Source organism: Dendrobates tinctorius, unplaced genomic scaffold (assembly GCF_039654945.1).
Source record: "Dendrobates tinctorius isolate UK_male_01 unplaced genomic scaffold, ASM3965494v1 ptg000154l, whole genome shotgun sequence".
Lineage (NCBI taxonomy): Eukaryota > Metazoa > Chordata > Amphibia > Anura > Dendrobatidae > Dendrobates > Dendrobates tinctorius.
The window spans coordinates 18,879,955-18,895,991 of record NW_027361821.1 but is presented as its reverse complement, the minus strand read 5'-3'; the positions used below and the strand labels follow the sequence as shown (position 1 = coordinate 18,895,991).

General features: G+C 40.5%; 1 long non-coding RNA gene across 1 annotated transcript in view; it reads right to left on the bottom strand.

Moving 5' to 3' along the window:
- The window catches only part of LOC141050863 (uncharacterized), a 90,766-nt gene extending 76,449 nt beyond the window's left edge, over positions 1-14,317 (bottom strand). Inside the window, exons 1-2 of the long non-coding RNA XR_012220545.1 lie at positions 14,249-14,317; positions 3,339-3,491 (exon numbers count right to left, since the gene is read on the bottom strand). This is a non-coding gene — a long non-coding RNA (uncharacterized lncRNA). The remainder of the gene's footprint in view (positions 1-3,338; positions 3,492-14,248) is intronic.
- Between the last annotated feature and the right edge of the window lie 1,720 nt (positions 14,318-16,037).

Sequence of the window (16,037 nt, the reverse complement as noted above, 5' to 3'; positions counted from 1 at the left end):
AAATTTCTGAATAGAGTTTATTATCCTCCAGAAAGGTTGAGGGGGTTTGGGATGGTGATTTGTGCTTTCACTGTCAAGCGGCGGTGAGTTCCTTTCTGTACTCAATTGGTTCTGCCCAAAAAGTCTCCCATTCTGGTCTGACCTACTTCTGTTTCTTCATGAACACTTTGAATTCCCTATGGTGTTGTCCCCTAAAGTGTCTTCTGGGTGTTACAGATGAGCTGATTGAAGACAGACTTTTTTATGTATTTTTCTGTGCTAGAAAGATAATTATAATGGCATGGAAAACCTAAGAAGTCTCCAGTATTGTTCATTTACTGCAATTAGCCAAGAATTGCAGTACAGTGGGTATGGAAAGTATTCAGACCCCTTTACATTTTTCACTCTTTGTTTCATTGCAGCCATTTGGTAAATTCAAAAAAGTTCATTTTTTTCTCATTAATGTACACTCTGCACCCCATCTTGACAAAAAAAACAGAAATGTAGAAATGTTTGCAAATTTATCAAAAAAGAAAAACTGAAATATCACATGGTCATAAGTATTCAGACCCTTTGCTCAGACACTCATATTTAAGTCACATGCTGTCCATTTCCTTGTGATCCTCCTTGAGATTTTTCTACTCCTTCATTGGAGCCCAGCTATGTTTAATTAAACTGATAGGACTAGATTTATAAAGGCACATACCTGTCTATATAAGACCTCACAGCTCACAGTGCATGTCAGACCAAAGGAGAATCATGAGGTCAAAGGAACTGGCCAAGGAGCTCCAAGACAGAATTGTGGCAAGCCACAGATCTGCCTAAGGTTACAAAAGAATTTCTGCAGTACTCAAGGTTCCTAAGAGCACAGTGGCCTCCATAATCCTTAAATGGAAGAAGTTTGAGACCACCAGAAGTCTTCCTAGACCTGGCCACCCAGCCAAACTGAGCAATCGTGGGAGAACCTTGGTGAGAGAGGTAAAGAAGAACCCCAAGATCACTGTGGCTGAGCTCCACAGATGCAGATTGGAGAAAGTTCCACAAAGTCAACTATCACTGCAGCCCTCCACCAGTCGGGCCTTTATGGCAGAGTGGCCCAACAGAAGCCTCTCCTCAGTGCCAGACATATGAAAGCCCACATAGAGTTGCTAAAAAAAACATATGAAGGACTCCACGACTATGAAAAATAAGATTCTCTGGTTTTATGAGACGAAGATAGAACTTTTTGGTGATAATTCTATGTGGTATGTGCGGAGAAAACCAGGCGCTGCTCATCACCTGCCAATGCAATCCCAAGAGTGAGACATCACAATGACCCTAAGCACACAGCTAAAATAACAAAGGAGTGGCTTCTGAACAACGCTGTGACCATTCTTGACTGGTCCAGCCAGAGCCCTGACCTAAACCCAATTGAGTATCTCTGGAGAGACCTGAAAATGCCTGTCCACCAACGTTCACCATCCAACCTGACGGAACTGGAGAGGATCTGCAAGGAAGAATGGCAGAGGATCCCCAACTCCAGGTGTGAAAAACTTGTTGCATCATTCCCAAGAAGACTCATGGCTGTACAGTACTAGCTCAAAAGGGTGCTTCTATTCAGTAGTGAGCAAAGGGTCTGAATACTTATGACCAGGTGATATTTCAGTTTTTCATTTTTAATAAATTTGCAAAAATTTCTACATTGCTGTTTTTTCAGTCAAGATGGGGTGCAGAGTGTACATTAATGAGAAAAAAATGAACTTTTTTGTATGTATCAAATGGCTGCAATGAAGCAAAGAGTGAAAAATGTAAAGGGGTCTGAATACTTTCCGTACCCACTGTATATTCCACTATATAAAGTTCTGCATACAAATGGAAGTGTGGTTATAAATTTAATAAGGTATGGGGACAGTGGTTAGCAATAGCAGACACTGCCCAATAGGACTCTCCCAGTATTATTACTTCTACCATATGTCTGCATAACTTAAAGATGTTTCGGGGGAGGGGAGGGTGGGCATGGGGCTCCGGTATGATTGTGTGTTGGGTATGAAGTTGCATGTATTGAGTATGGATATGGTTCTTTGGTTGTTGTTGATTCTTTCTATGCAACTACATTATATTGATCCCAAGTCTGACATTGACCTGGCTGCAGTGGACATTTTAATGTTAATATTTTCATTGTGGTACCAAATGGAAAATAAAGCCTTTAAAAAAACAACTGAATTTTCACATCCTTTTTTTTTTACAAACCAATTGTTTGCTATATAAAAAAAAACAGATGGCACACAAATGTCCCTGTTACGCTGTAAGTATTTAACTCTTTAATGGTCAACAGAAGCAAGAAAATTGTTTTCTTTGAGCCATGTTGCGGACTAAACTGGCCACTGCAAGTCAGTGTCTCAGTGATAAAAAAAACAGATGGCACACAAATGTCCCTGGTACGCTGTTAGTATTTAACTCTTTAATGGTCAACAAAAGCAAGGAAATTGTTTTCTTTACATGAGAAAAACGGATGTAAAAACTCAAACACGGGTCAAAAATGGATTCGGCATAGTAGCAACAGAGCATTTTTCACATATGAGAAAAAACCTGATGCATCCAACCAGCCTTAGGGCTCCATCACATGTCAGTTTTTCTTGCATAGTTGCTTTCTCTGTTTTTTATTGTTTACAGATAGCACTCGTACCTATGATAGTCTATGGGGCAGTTCACACATCCGTTTTTTTCCTTGGACCGAATGGTCTGCATAAAAGGACAGAGACTTGTCCGACATTGATCCAAATCTTGGGTGAAATTCACCAATTCAAGACTTCGGCTCCATGAAAAAACACTGAGTAGCACACAGACGCCATCCCTGTGTAGTTCATTTTTCACAGACTGATAGGAGAAGTTTGACAAACCGCCATCAGTTTTTTTGGGTTTTTTTTATCCAAGACAAACTGATGAAGCTTTGATGGCAAAAACTGTCACGGGCCAAACTCTGATTAAAAACACTGAAATGAATCTCTGACTTTTTTTTTGGCGTACAGGAAAAATCACTGATGTCTGAACGAGCCTCTACTTTACGAATAGGAGTAAGTTACAATAACACAAAAACAAAACCATTAAGCTTTTGTCACTTTGCCCCTTTTAAGAGCTGACTGTTGTTTCTTTTGCGTGTTCAAAGAGTTTACAACCAGGGAAAGTTATGTTTTAACTTTCCAAGTGCTGTTCAAGCATGCATAAGTGAGAACTATTAAACCTGTGCCTTATAATAGACCACTAAACACCTCAATATGTTTGCGCGATATAGAAAATTTTATCGTATTGTGTACAAACAATTAATTTGATTTCCCGCAGCCTGTTAAGTAACAGCTTAGCTAATCAACAGTCTAACCAACCTCCTGCCAGCATGACCCGTCTCACTTGATAATGCCGCTTCATCGAGATTCTCTGCTCCAGAACAAGTTGTACTTGGCTGCCCGCCAGAGGACTGAGTGATCCTTCTCCCGCGGGATTCCAGAGCTTCCACAAACACAACAGGTCACTTTCCACTAAAAGATATAAAAGAAAACATTTTGGAAATCTCAGCAATAGTGGTGACTGGCGACCGATATATCTGTGTATTGCAAATGTCTATTCACAGGGGCCTTGTAGTAGAGTTGATGTGGTCACAGGAGACAAATGAGAGTTCATGATATTTCCTGTATACCACAATGATCAATAGCTCAACTTGCTAAGGGTCAGGCCCTGTCTGAGATGACAATATGTTGAAGTTCCATTTAGCCCTAAACCCCTGCAGCGAGATTGTGAAGTACAATCTTCCTCTTAGACTTTTGCAATAGTTAATTTTGACTGCAATAAATCACACGGTCTGGGTAAAATTGCAGATTCTTTTAAACCTGGCAAGGAAAAAGTGACAATAAACGATAGAGCGCTTTGGATAAAGTAGTCAAGTAGTTTGTACTTATGTTCCTTGAAAGATAATAATTTAAGAAAAAAAATTACTGGAATTAAAGAGAACATGCTGCTGCCTAAATGTATCACTGTCTGAAAAAGTCGCAACTGACTGACTCTGCAAGTATTAAAAAAACTGACCATTTTTCCCTTTTTTCTGGTTAAAAAGGAAAACACTGAAATCACAGAGTGTTCACGATAATAATAAAATGTTACTGGTAAGTCGATCTGGAGCCGTAGCTTTAAAGGGAATCTGTCAGTAGCATCAACTCTCCTAAAGCCGTCTATATGGGCATGTATGTCATAGAAAGCTGAATAAAATGATACTTTGATATCTGATGTCTAATTCCAGAAAAATACCCAATATTCTTAATATATAAATGAGCTGTTGAGATCTATAGACCAGACATAGATCTCGCTGCCTCTGAGGTTGTGTAATTTTTCCATCTGTATGACATTGCCCAATCATAAGCAGGCAGCAACATGCAGAGGAAAGAAGAACACCCCCACAATAGCTTAGAGCAGGTTTCTCAGTGTGAGACATGTACTGAAAGGCAGTCTGCTCTCACTGATCTCACTGCAGAGCTGTGTGTGATTACATAGTGATTTGAGTAGAGCAGACATAAGTGTGATTACTAACATTTATCAGGTTTAATCACGCCTGGTGCCAGTGCTGAGAAGGGGTAGTACAACAGAGCTAATGACACTGTGTGAGGAGAGCTGACAGATGTGTTCATAATGAGACAAAGCTAAGCTCTGCTGTACTGCCTCTTCTCACACACTGGCTGCTGTTATGAAAGTTAGGCAGGGATCACACACAGCGAGATACGGCCGAGTCTCGCAGGTTAAAACCAAGCTCTGGCATCGGCGCTCCGGAGCGGAGTGTGCAGCTGCACAGCAATACATGGAGCTGCACGCTCCGCTCCGGAGTGCCGGTGCCAGAGCTTGGTTTTAACCTGCGAGACTCGGCCGTATCTCGCTGTAGTGTGACTCCGGCCTTAGAGAAGTATTAGCAATCAATTTAATCTCTGCTTTAGTCCTGACACTATGTAACCACACACAGCTCAGCAGTAAGATTAGAGACTGTCTGTCATTACATTTCTCATACTGACAACCCATCCCTAACTTATTGTGGTGGTATGTTCTTTCCCTTGTATGTTGCTGCCTGCTTATGATTGAGCAATGTAATACAGGGGTAGATGTATTCACCTCCAGAGGCAGACTCTCAGGAAGATTTATGCCCCACCCATAGATCTTAACAGTTCATTTGCATATTAAGAAAAAAATATGGATTTCTCTGGACTAAATCATCACATTGTTGATGCAGAGATATAATTTTAGACAACTTTCAATGACCTGCATTCCAAGGTAGACAACATAGCAGGGTTGATCTTTCTGACAGATCCCCTTTAAAATATGTAACATTTATTCTCATTATGCAATTGGTTAAATGAACCCAAGGGCTTCACATTACATAAAATAAACAAGAAAACAGGTAAACCCATTTGTATACAAACTGTATGTACTTTTGACGGAATTTGCGATGCTTTTGCTAATGTAATATACTTGTTTCATAGTGACATAGCAAGTGTCCCGAGATCGCCACCAATTGCTGGAAAGATGTGGTAGAAGCACGCTTCTGTGCTCCTTCAGCTATTATAGGATAGATTTTCTATAAGCCTGTACATTGCTCTGCTTGGGTCTCTAAGGTGAACTGAAAAAAGCAGATCAGAGGAGATTATGGCTTCAAACACTTGCAACTGGCAATTTGATGCAAAATTCTCCACTTGTAGGGGTTAGGTTTGATGCAAATACTAAAATGTATTATATTCTGCAAACAAACAAGTAATCATTTGCTTTTTTAATGGTAACACATATATTACTATCGTGTATCAGTTCCATGAATAGTAATGGCCCATAATAAAGCAGCTTCCAGGACACCACAGATGGAAAACAAGAGTCACATCGCAATCAAACATAGCATGTTGTTTTGAACCAGTAGAATTATCTGCAGCCAAACTCAATGACCCCAAAGAAAAATTGGAAAAACATTATGAAACACTTCAAAGGTCGGCTACCAAGTTCTAGAGTAAAACTATCACAACGTAACCAGCAACTGACTAATGCATCTGATCATTTTGTTACAGCTTTGACAAATTATATAGAACACTATCAGAAAAATAAACTATGACTAGTGATAGAAACTTAAGTATTACTCTACACATTTAGCAATAGAACAGGATAATTTATTCTTTCTCACTCCATTTCTCATCCACATCAGTACTGAGGTTGTAAGTCAGTATGCAATGTGCATGAGAATAAGTAAGCAGTCATATAAAAAGCTAACTCTCCCCTGTCCTAATCAGTAGAACTAAACCGCTCTCTACTTTTCCAACTTTGGATCTGATTGATTGAACTAAATTAATCTGCATAACAATAGATAGTAATAAATGACAAATAGCAACATTTCACTTCAGAACTCAGGGAGAAGGAGTGATGTGGAAATGCTAAGCGGTCAACTGTCATTGACCCACATGTATTCTAAGGCCGGGGTCACACTTGCGAGAAACTCGCACGAGTCTCTTGCATCAATACCTGGCATTCCCGGAGGCACTCGGGACTGGAGTGTACGGCTGCATGTATTTCTATGTAGATGAGCGCTCCGGTCCGAGTGCCGGTAGCAGTGCCGGGTATTGAGACGCGAGACTCATGCGAGTTTCTCGCAAGTGTGACCCCGGTCTTGCAGAAAGTGTCACAGTTACTAGCAACAACCAAATAGATCACTTTCTTCATTCTACAGATCCTGACGCTTTATGATCACAATGTGTTGCAGTATAGAGATTAGCAACTTGAGGAATGGTCATAAATATATTTACTTTGTTGTCGGTACAATTGTAGGCCACATTTTAGACAGTACAGCAAGGTGTGTAGCTTTAGGAAACCTGTCATCTAATACATGCTGCCCAAACAGCGGGCCATGTAAATCAGAGTCTGGCTGCACAATTGCAGCAAGGTTTATTTTTCTTTTAAACACTCTGGTGGTTTATATTGAAGATTCAATATACAGAGATTATCAGCACTCATCGGTGAAGATAAAAAGGATATTCTTTATTCAAGTCCTTTAAAACATAATAGCGAGCAGATGAATAGCGGGTGCGGCTTTGCCATTCCTCTCCTTGCTACTCTCATTGCTATTATGAGTTAAAGGACTTGAACAAAGAATATCCTTTTTATCTTCACCGTTGTGTGCCGCTAATCTTTTTATTTTGGACTTACTGTTTTGCTTTCTCCCACTCGAGTCTTTTAGCTGAACGCCACCAGGCTTTCTTAAGTGCCCTTTACACATAGCGATATCGCTAAAGCGTCACCGAATTTGTGACGCAGCAGCGATATCGCTACATGTGATACTCACCTCCGACCCGGCTCCCCCCGCTGGCTATAGCTGATCACGCGAGATCGGCCTGGTCCATTACTCGTCGTCAGCTTCCTGCTGGCGCCGACGAGCGAGCCATGGACGCTGCCGTAAGACGGTCACCCTCGCTGCGTCTGACAGGTAAGTACGACAGTGGACCGCTGCTGCATTGCTGTGAGGTCTGCCTGTTTGGCAGCTCACTAGCGACCATTTAGCGATGCACCAGCGATCCTGACCAGGTCATATCGTGGTCGGGATCGCTGGTGCATCGCTAAATGTAACGGGGCCTTTATATGCTGCACCTTCGTGTTGGACAACATCTGCAAGGAGTTTGTATGTTCTCCCCATGTTTGAGTGGGTGTTCTCCAGGTTCTCTGGTTTCCTCCCACACTCCAAAGACGTACTGATAGTGAATGTAGATTGTGAGTCGCAATGGGGACAGTGACGATAATGTCTGTAAAGCGCTGTGGAATAAGATAGCGCTATATAAGCAAAGCATAATATATTAATAATTTAAGCTACAAGACCCACAAGTTTGAATCAAAGTTTATTACGTTGCAAACAAACAAAATTTGTAAACAAAAATGTAAGGTTGCCTCTCAAAAATTTCGATGAGCCAACTCTAAATTAAATGAAATTCTTCAACGTGGGTATTACTGTGGCACTCAGTGATACACACCTGGTCAAAATTGTTGATACCCTTCGTTTAATGACAGAAAAACCTACAATGGTGACAGAAATAACTTGAATCTGACAAAAGTAATAATAAATCAAAAATCTATGAAAATGATCAAATGAAGTCAGACATTGTTTTTCAACCATGTTTCCATAGAATTAAAAAAAAAATAAAACTCATGAAATAGGCTTGGATAGAAATGATGGAACCCTTAACTTAATATTTTCTTGCTCAACCTTTTGAGGCAAAAAACTGCAATCAAACAATTCCTGTAACTGTCAATGAGACTTCTGCACCTCTCGACAGGTATTTTGGCCCACTCCTCAAGAGCAAACTGCTCCAGTTGTCTTGTGTTTGAAGGTTGCCTTTTCCAGACGGCATGTTTCAGCTCTTTCCAAAGATGCTCAATAGGATTTAGGTCAGGGCTCATAGAAGGTCACTTCATAATAGTCCAATGTTTTCCTCTTAGCCATTCTTGGGTGTTTTTAGCTGTGTGTTTTGGTCATTATACTGTTGCAAAACCCATGACCTGTGATTGAGACCAAGCTTTCTGACACTGGGTAGCTGATTTCTATCTAGAATCCCTTGATAGTCTTGAGATTTCATTGTACCCTGCACAGATTCTAGACACCCGGTACCTGATGCAGCAAAGCAGCCCCAGAGCATAACAGAACTTCCTCCATGTAGGGACAGTGTTCTTTTCTTAATATGCTTCATTTTTCCATCTGTGAGCATAGAGCTGATGTGCTTTGCCAAAAACCTCCATTTTTTGTCTCATCTGTCCATAGGACATTCTCTCCCAGAAGCTTTGTGACTTGTCAACATGTATTTTGGCAAATTCCAGTCTGGCTCTTTTTATGATTTTTTTTCAACAATGGTGTAGTCCTTGGTCGTCTCCCATGAAGTCCACTTTGGCTCATACAAAGAAGGAAGGTGCGATCTGACACTGATGTTCCTTGAGCTTGAAGTTCACCTTTAATCTGTTTAGAAGTTTGTCTGGGCTCTTTTGTTACCATTCGTATTATCCGTCTCTTTGATTTGTCACCAATTTTCCTCCTGCACCCACGTCCAGGGAGGTTGGCTACAGTCAAATGGGGCTTAAATTTCTGAATAATATGTGCAACTGTAGTCACAGGAACTTTAAGCCTCTTGGAGATGGTCTTATAACTTTTACCTGTAATATGTTTGTCTATAATTTTCTTTCTAATCTCCTGAGACAACTCTTTCCTTCGCTTCCTCTGGTCCATGTTGAGTGTGATATACACCATGTCACCAAACAGCACAGTGAGTATCTGTAGCCCTCTATACAGGCCCACTCACTGATTCCAAGATTGTAGACACCTGTGATGCTAATTAATGGACATACCTTGATTTCACACATCCCTTTTGTCACATTATTTTCAGGGGTACCATCATTTCTGTCCAGGCCTATTTCATGAGTTTTATTTTTTACAAATTCTGTGGAAGCATGGTAGAAAAGCAATGTCTGACTTTTATTTGTTTGTTTTCATAGATTTTTTTTATTACTTTTGTCAGATTCAAGTTATTTCTGTCACCATTGTTGGTTTTTCTGTCATTAAACAAGGGGTACCAACAATTTTGACCATGTGTGTAACTCCCTGTAACTAACTATAGTGGGGAAAATAAGTATTTGATACACTGATGATGTTGCAGGTTTTCCCACCTACAAAGAATGGATAGGTCTGTAATTTTTAACATAGGTACACTTCAACTTGGAGAGACAGAATCTAAAAAAAAAAAAAAAACAGAAAATCATCAGGTAACCTTGATTACAACTCTGTGATGCACCCTAATATTGGATGCTACTGAGAATAATCACTAAATAAAGACCAATATTGATATTACCGCCATAATAGATACCAGTCCTACAGAACATATAGAGATTACAACACAGTTACAGATGATGTCTTACAGCTGACGTTCTTTCTGATGGAATCATTCACTTTTCCATCTGGCCCAGACCGATATGACAACTTCTCCAGCCAGGACTCGACTGCAGAAAATACAACAAAGACACATTTCACTTCTCACATTTTCAGCACTGTCTCCAATGGGACTGTTCCCAACCTGCACAAACTCCTCATCCTGCTGATATCCCAATGCTGAGCCACTGCTGCCATATGTGTCCCTACAACTGCACCTGCTGTGTAGTTCCCTGTGACTTCTAGATGGAAAAACAAACCTCCAGAATATAGTAATGCTGGGTGCAAGTGCCCTAGAAAACAGTGACCACATTTTGTCCCCTAGAAAGTAATAATGCCCTGTGTTCCCCTTTGTCAGTCACAGTAACCTGAGGTCCCCTATAACAATAAGTACCGACTTTACATTTAATAATGTCCCAAGTCCCCCCTTTAAAGCTCCCCTCTCACAGTATGATGCTCTCATTTACAGTCTAATGCCCCCTCACTGTATATATACTGACCCCTTAGTATCCCCCCACTAATTTCCACACTGCATGATGGCCCCCTAGATAGCCTTCACATAGTATCATGCACCAGTCAATTCTACATATAGTATAATCCACTCCCCATAGGCCTCCATATAGTATAATGCATTCTCCATAGGCCTCCATATAGTATAATCACTCTCCATAGGCAGACTCTATAGCATAATGCAGCCCCTAATATAATGCATCCCCATAGGCAGCCTCTATAGTACAGTATAATGCAGCCCCTAATATATTGCATCTCCATAGACAGCCTCTAAAGTACAATGCAGCCCCTAATATAATGAACCCCATAGGCAGCCTCTATAGTATAATGCAGCCCCAATATAATGCATCTCCATAGCCTCTAAAGTACAATGCAGCCCCTAATATTATGCACCCCCATAGGCAGCCTCTATAGTATAATGCAGCCCCTAATATAATGCACCCCAATAGGCAGCATGTATAGTATATTGAACCCCCAAAGGCAGCCTGTAAAGTATAATGCAACCCCATAAAAAAATAAATCCAATACTCACCTCTCTTCCTCCTGGTTCCTCTGCTGCTCTGAGTGCCTGCACATCTCCGGACCTCGGGCGCTGGGTAGTGACGTCATCTCGACCCCCTGTCAGTGTCGGCGTCGGTGATGTCACACTCGGAGAGGGGGATGATGGGAGAGGGAGCGTGACGCTCCTTCCCTCATCAATGCGGCCAGCTGATATAGTTGACCCTGTGATGGCGAGCGAGGTCCCACTACTGGCACCGGCCCCTCTGCCCCCCTGTAGCTACTCTACTGGTAATGAGGTTATTGGCCCAAATCCCTTCAATACGATGCAGTTGTCCTGTACTCTTTCCAGAAAAGCACCCCCCAAAGTATGATGTTTCCCCCACGATGCTTCATGGTTGGGACTGTGTTCTTGGGATTGTATTCATTCTTCTTCTTCCTCTAAATGCATCGAGTGGAGTTGATACCAAAAAGTTCTATTTTGGTCTCATCTGACCACATGACCTTCTCTCATGTCTACTCTGGATCATCCAGATGCTGATTGGCAAGCTTAAAATGGGCCTGGACATGTGCTGGCGAGAGCAGGGAGACCTCGTGTGCCCTGCAGGATTTTAATCCATGACGGCATTGTGTGTTACTACGGGTAATGTTTGAGACTGTGGTCCGAGCTCTCTTCAGGTCATTGACCAGGTCCTCCCATGTAGTTCTGGGCTGACTCCTGACCTTTCTCACAATCATCCTTACCCCACGATGCAAGATCTTGCATGGAGCCCAAGACCAAGGAAGATTGACAGTCATCTTGTGTTTTTTCCATTTTCTAATAATTGCACCCAAGGATGGCTTAAAAGTAGGCAGGGCTCCAGGCAGTTTAGAAGGCGTGGCCCCCCAGGTATCTGAGTTATCACATGACATGTCACATGATCCCCTTTGATAGATTATGTGAAATGTCATGTAACACACGTGCTCTGATGCACAACTGTAGATGGAAAATACATAGCCTTTTAATCAACAGCCAAATAAATCAACCTATTTTGCCTTTATACATGTAAACCATAACTAGAAAAACCATTAAGAAATTCTCTGTTTAATTAGTTTAAAAACCCAATACAAAAAGACATAAATGCACACATTTGCACAGAAAATATTAGCAGAAATGATAGGAGATAGGGACTAGTTTTGTCTTTCACAATTCCCTTCCTGACAGCGGAGGCTGGCACCCTAAGTTGAAACAGTATGGCATCCCCGATCCTCGTCGACTGCCCATATGTAGCCATACCACTACTGTAACTGAGTAACTGATCAGGCATCCTCAATAGATGATCAGATAATATGTAATGAACATATATAAATATATACAATATTGATACCAGTGGGCAGAGGGGTATGTCAACAATATTTTTCAATAATCTAACCAGAAACACTCCCCCTAACAAAGTGCAAGAAGAAACATATATGATGTCCTTGTGAAACAAAGTATGAGGCTGCGTTCACACATCCCATACATATAATTATAAAAAAAATATACTCATTTTGCTCCTGTTCCCCCGGCGCTCTGCTCTGGTCCTTGAGGATCCACTTCGACTAGTGGCCAGTGCGTATATGCTGGCATGTGTCAGCTGGTGGCATCATCGCACAGACACCTAATAGCAGAGGTAATGGGAGCTCCCCTGGAGCTGCGCTGCTATTTTGTATCGTCGACAACACAGTACCAGAAAAGCTCCCTGCCAGGATATGTGCGCCACCACAAAACATTATAATGAGGGCAATCTGACCATGGGCCCCCTAGAGCTTTGGGCCCTGGGCAGTAGCCTAGATTGCCCTCATTATAATTCATCTATGACTGCGCCAACAGTTATTGCCTTCTCTCCAAGCTACTTGCCTATTGTCCTGTAGCCCATCCCAGCCTTCTGCATGTCTACAATTTTGCCCATGGTGTCATTAGAGAGCTATTTGGTCTTGGCCATGGTGGAGAGGATGGACTGTGATTGATTGAGTGTGTGGACAGGTGTCTTTTATACAGGTAACAAATTCAAACAGGTGCAATTAATACAGGTAATGAGGGCAGAGAAGGAGGGATTCTTAAAGAAAAAATAACAGGTCTGTGAGAGCCAGAATTCTTGCTGGTTGGTGGGTGATCAAATACTTATTTCGTGCAATAAAATGCTAATTCATAATTTAAAATTCATGCAAAGTAATTTTCTGTTTTTTATTTTTAGATTCTGTCTCTCACAGTTGAAGTGTACCTACGATAAAAAGTACAGACCTCTTCATTCTTTGTAGGTGGTAAAACTTGCAAAATCGGCAGTGTATGAAATACTTCTTTTCCTCACTGTGTACAGTAGATCAGGACCTCGCAGTGCCTTTTGGTTCTAAACTTCAGCATATCTCACCTCTCCTACTGCAGCATCCCTCATAATAATGTGCATGTGTGTTTTTAAGAGAGGGAGACAATAATTTGTAGGGACCACAGCCAATTTCTGATGCTTTTGTTCTACTGGTTCCTATTTTGATTTTGGCCTTTTTTACTGTCTTTTATGCCAACTTCAGTTACATCTGACCTTTTGTGTGACCAGTTTGCGCACCAATGATGGAACCCGTTGTACCATATTAAAAGTTAGTGGGGTCCACTGGTCACCACCGTTTTTGATCATAGGATGGATCTGACAATGCATTGTTATTTCCAGTATAAAGGAACACATAATGTGAACAAAACTTTAGTTACATGCAAAAAAAAAAAAACATTGTGAGGTCATGTCACAAGTTGAGGAAATAGTCAGCTTTGTTTAAATATATCAATATGAGTACACATATTACTTTTACCCTTGTCCATATTCCCTATTAGGCATGGACAGCACAAGACTGTTAAAACAATGAAAATAGGATGGATGACTCAGATCTGCTATTGCTTGCTCCCGGGAACAATTGGATGAGACGCTCTAGAGCATAAACTGCTGTTCTGACATGTAAATTCTGTGCAGGCAAAGAAAAGAGATTAATTAACAAATGGAAAGATGGAGCAGAGCAGCACCTTACAAGAAGAGCGAATACATCATATCAGTAAAAAACTGCAAGCAAATTGTAAGAAGCATAAAGACAGCGGCTATTTTTTCCAAAACACACATGAGCACGTAGAAGGACAAAGAATTTCAAGAATGCTTGAAGGATAAGGACAGACATCACAAAACCTTGTATAAAGCTTGTAGAACTAAACCTATTTCTAGAATTTAGTCTATTATGTTATACAACTAAAAAACAAAAACAAATGTTTAAAAGGGGAAAGCAAACATTTATCGAGGTAGATTTGTACATTTGTACCTGGACTCATCTCTCTGGGATTCAGTGCTGTGAGCTGCCTCCTCTATCCTCTGCTGTTGGGTCCCTCAGTTCCTCTGCGGAAAAGCTATGCCGTGTGAATTGAAATCTACATTCCATATAGCTATGAAAATTAGTATTGAAATTTTCATTGGCAAAATGAATAGATTGTAATAATAAACTATTAAGGAATTGCTATTTATGCATGTTTTTACATATTTTACATACAGCTCTGGTAAAAATTAAGAGACCACTTTCAAAGGTTCAGTTTGTCTGATTTTTCTCTTTATAGGTATATTTTTGAGTAAAATGTAAATTGTTCTTTTAATCTATAAACTTCTGACAAGTCTCCGATTTTCCAAGCAATAAATTTGGTATTTTTTTGGTATTTTTTTTCTGACAAAGAAAAATGTTCAAAATTGGAAAGAAACCCAGTGCTTTCAGACCTCAAATAATGCAAAGAAAACAAGTTTGTAATCATGTAGAAGCAACAATACTAATGTTTTAACTCAGGAAGAGTTCAGAAATCTATATTTTGTGGAATAACCATGATTTTTAATCACAGCTTTCATGTGTCTTGGCATGCTTTCCACCAGTCTTTCACACTGCTTCTGGCTCAAAAATGTAAGCAGTTCTTCTTTGTTTGATGGCTTGTGACTATCCATCATCCTCTTGATTATATTCCAGAGGTTTTCAATGGGGTTCAGGTCTGGAGATTGGGCTGATGACAGGGTCTTGATGTGGTGGTCTCTTAATTTTTGCCAAAGCTGTATATAAAGCTTCACTTTATTTCCCCTTCATCCTATAGCTATATCCTGTAAAACATTGCTGCTATTTTGATTAAAAAAATAAAAATGCAGTTTGGTCATTATTGAGTATAATGTAATATCCTGATTAGTGTTATTTATGCATAGGATTTTGGTAAATAGCAGCAGTAAATGTATACTCATTGTACTTTGATTGGCAGGAACATGTCCTTTCATCTAGGTGTACTCAGCATCTAAGTAAAGAGCCAGAGACACCTCTTTCACTGGTGACTCATCTTGGTTGTGCTGGCAAATAGAAAATAGCATGTCCCTGTAAAGAACCATTGATATTAATCATCCCATTTAAAAGAGGTTACATGTCTGGAAAAAATGAATCACCGTTTGTTCTATCTGATATTCCAATTCAATATCCATCCCAGGAGTGCAAGTACTGACAAAGTCATACACCGCTCTCCACAAGGTCTGCTGTGCTTTGCAAATAAAACCTTATTGAAAGAGATCAGCCAGGGAATAGATAGTCTGAGTTTATCAACGCATGTTATATTGTTCTTACAATCTTTTGGTTATGGCGATGTGTCAAAGTGAAGATGAGACACTGCGGATCAGAGATTCTTATTTCCTTATCACTAGGACAAAAACTCATTTCTACAGTAACCTGGTAATAATACCCAAGCAACCACACAGCAGGACAGCAAAGGAAGTGACGCATTCATCATGACAATCCTAAAACTCATCCAGCTAAGCATTTTTTATCATAGTGTATACAACCTAAAGTAAGCTGAACAGCATCCATTACTGCATTACACTGTTACACACTTGTCCCAGGATTCGCTTCCTTCCCCTGGTTCTAGTGCCCTCTGTTATGCTCCACATCGGGTTTTGAAAGTTTTACGGTTTGGGACAATGACATCATCTCTCTTGACCTCATTTAATCAGACACCTGTGTCTTGGGATTGAGACTCTAGACCTATGTTTGGTGTGCTCCATCATCTGTGCTTTTTGGGTTTTACTTCTTCCATCCTGCT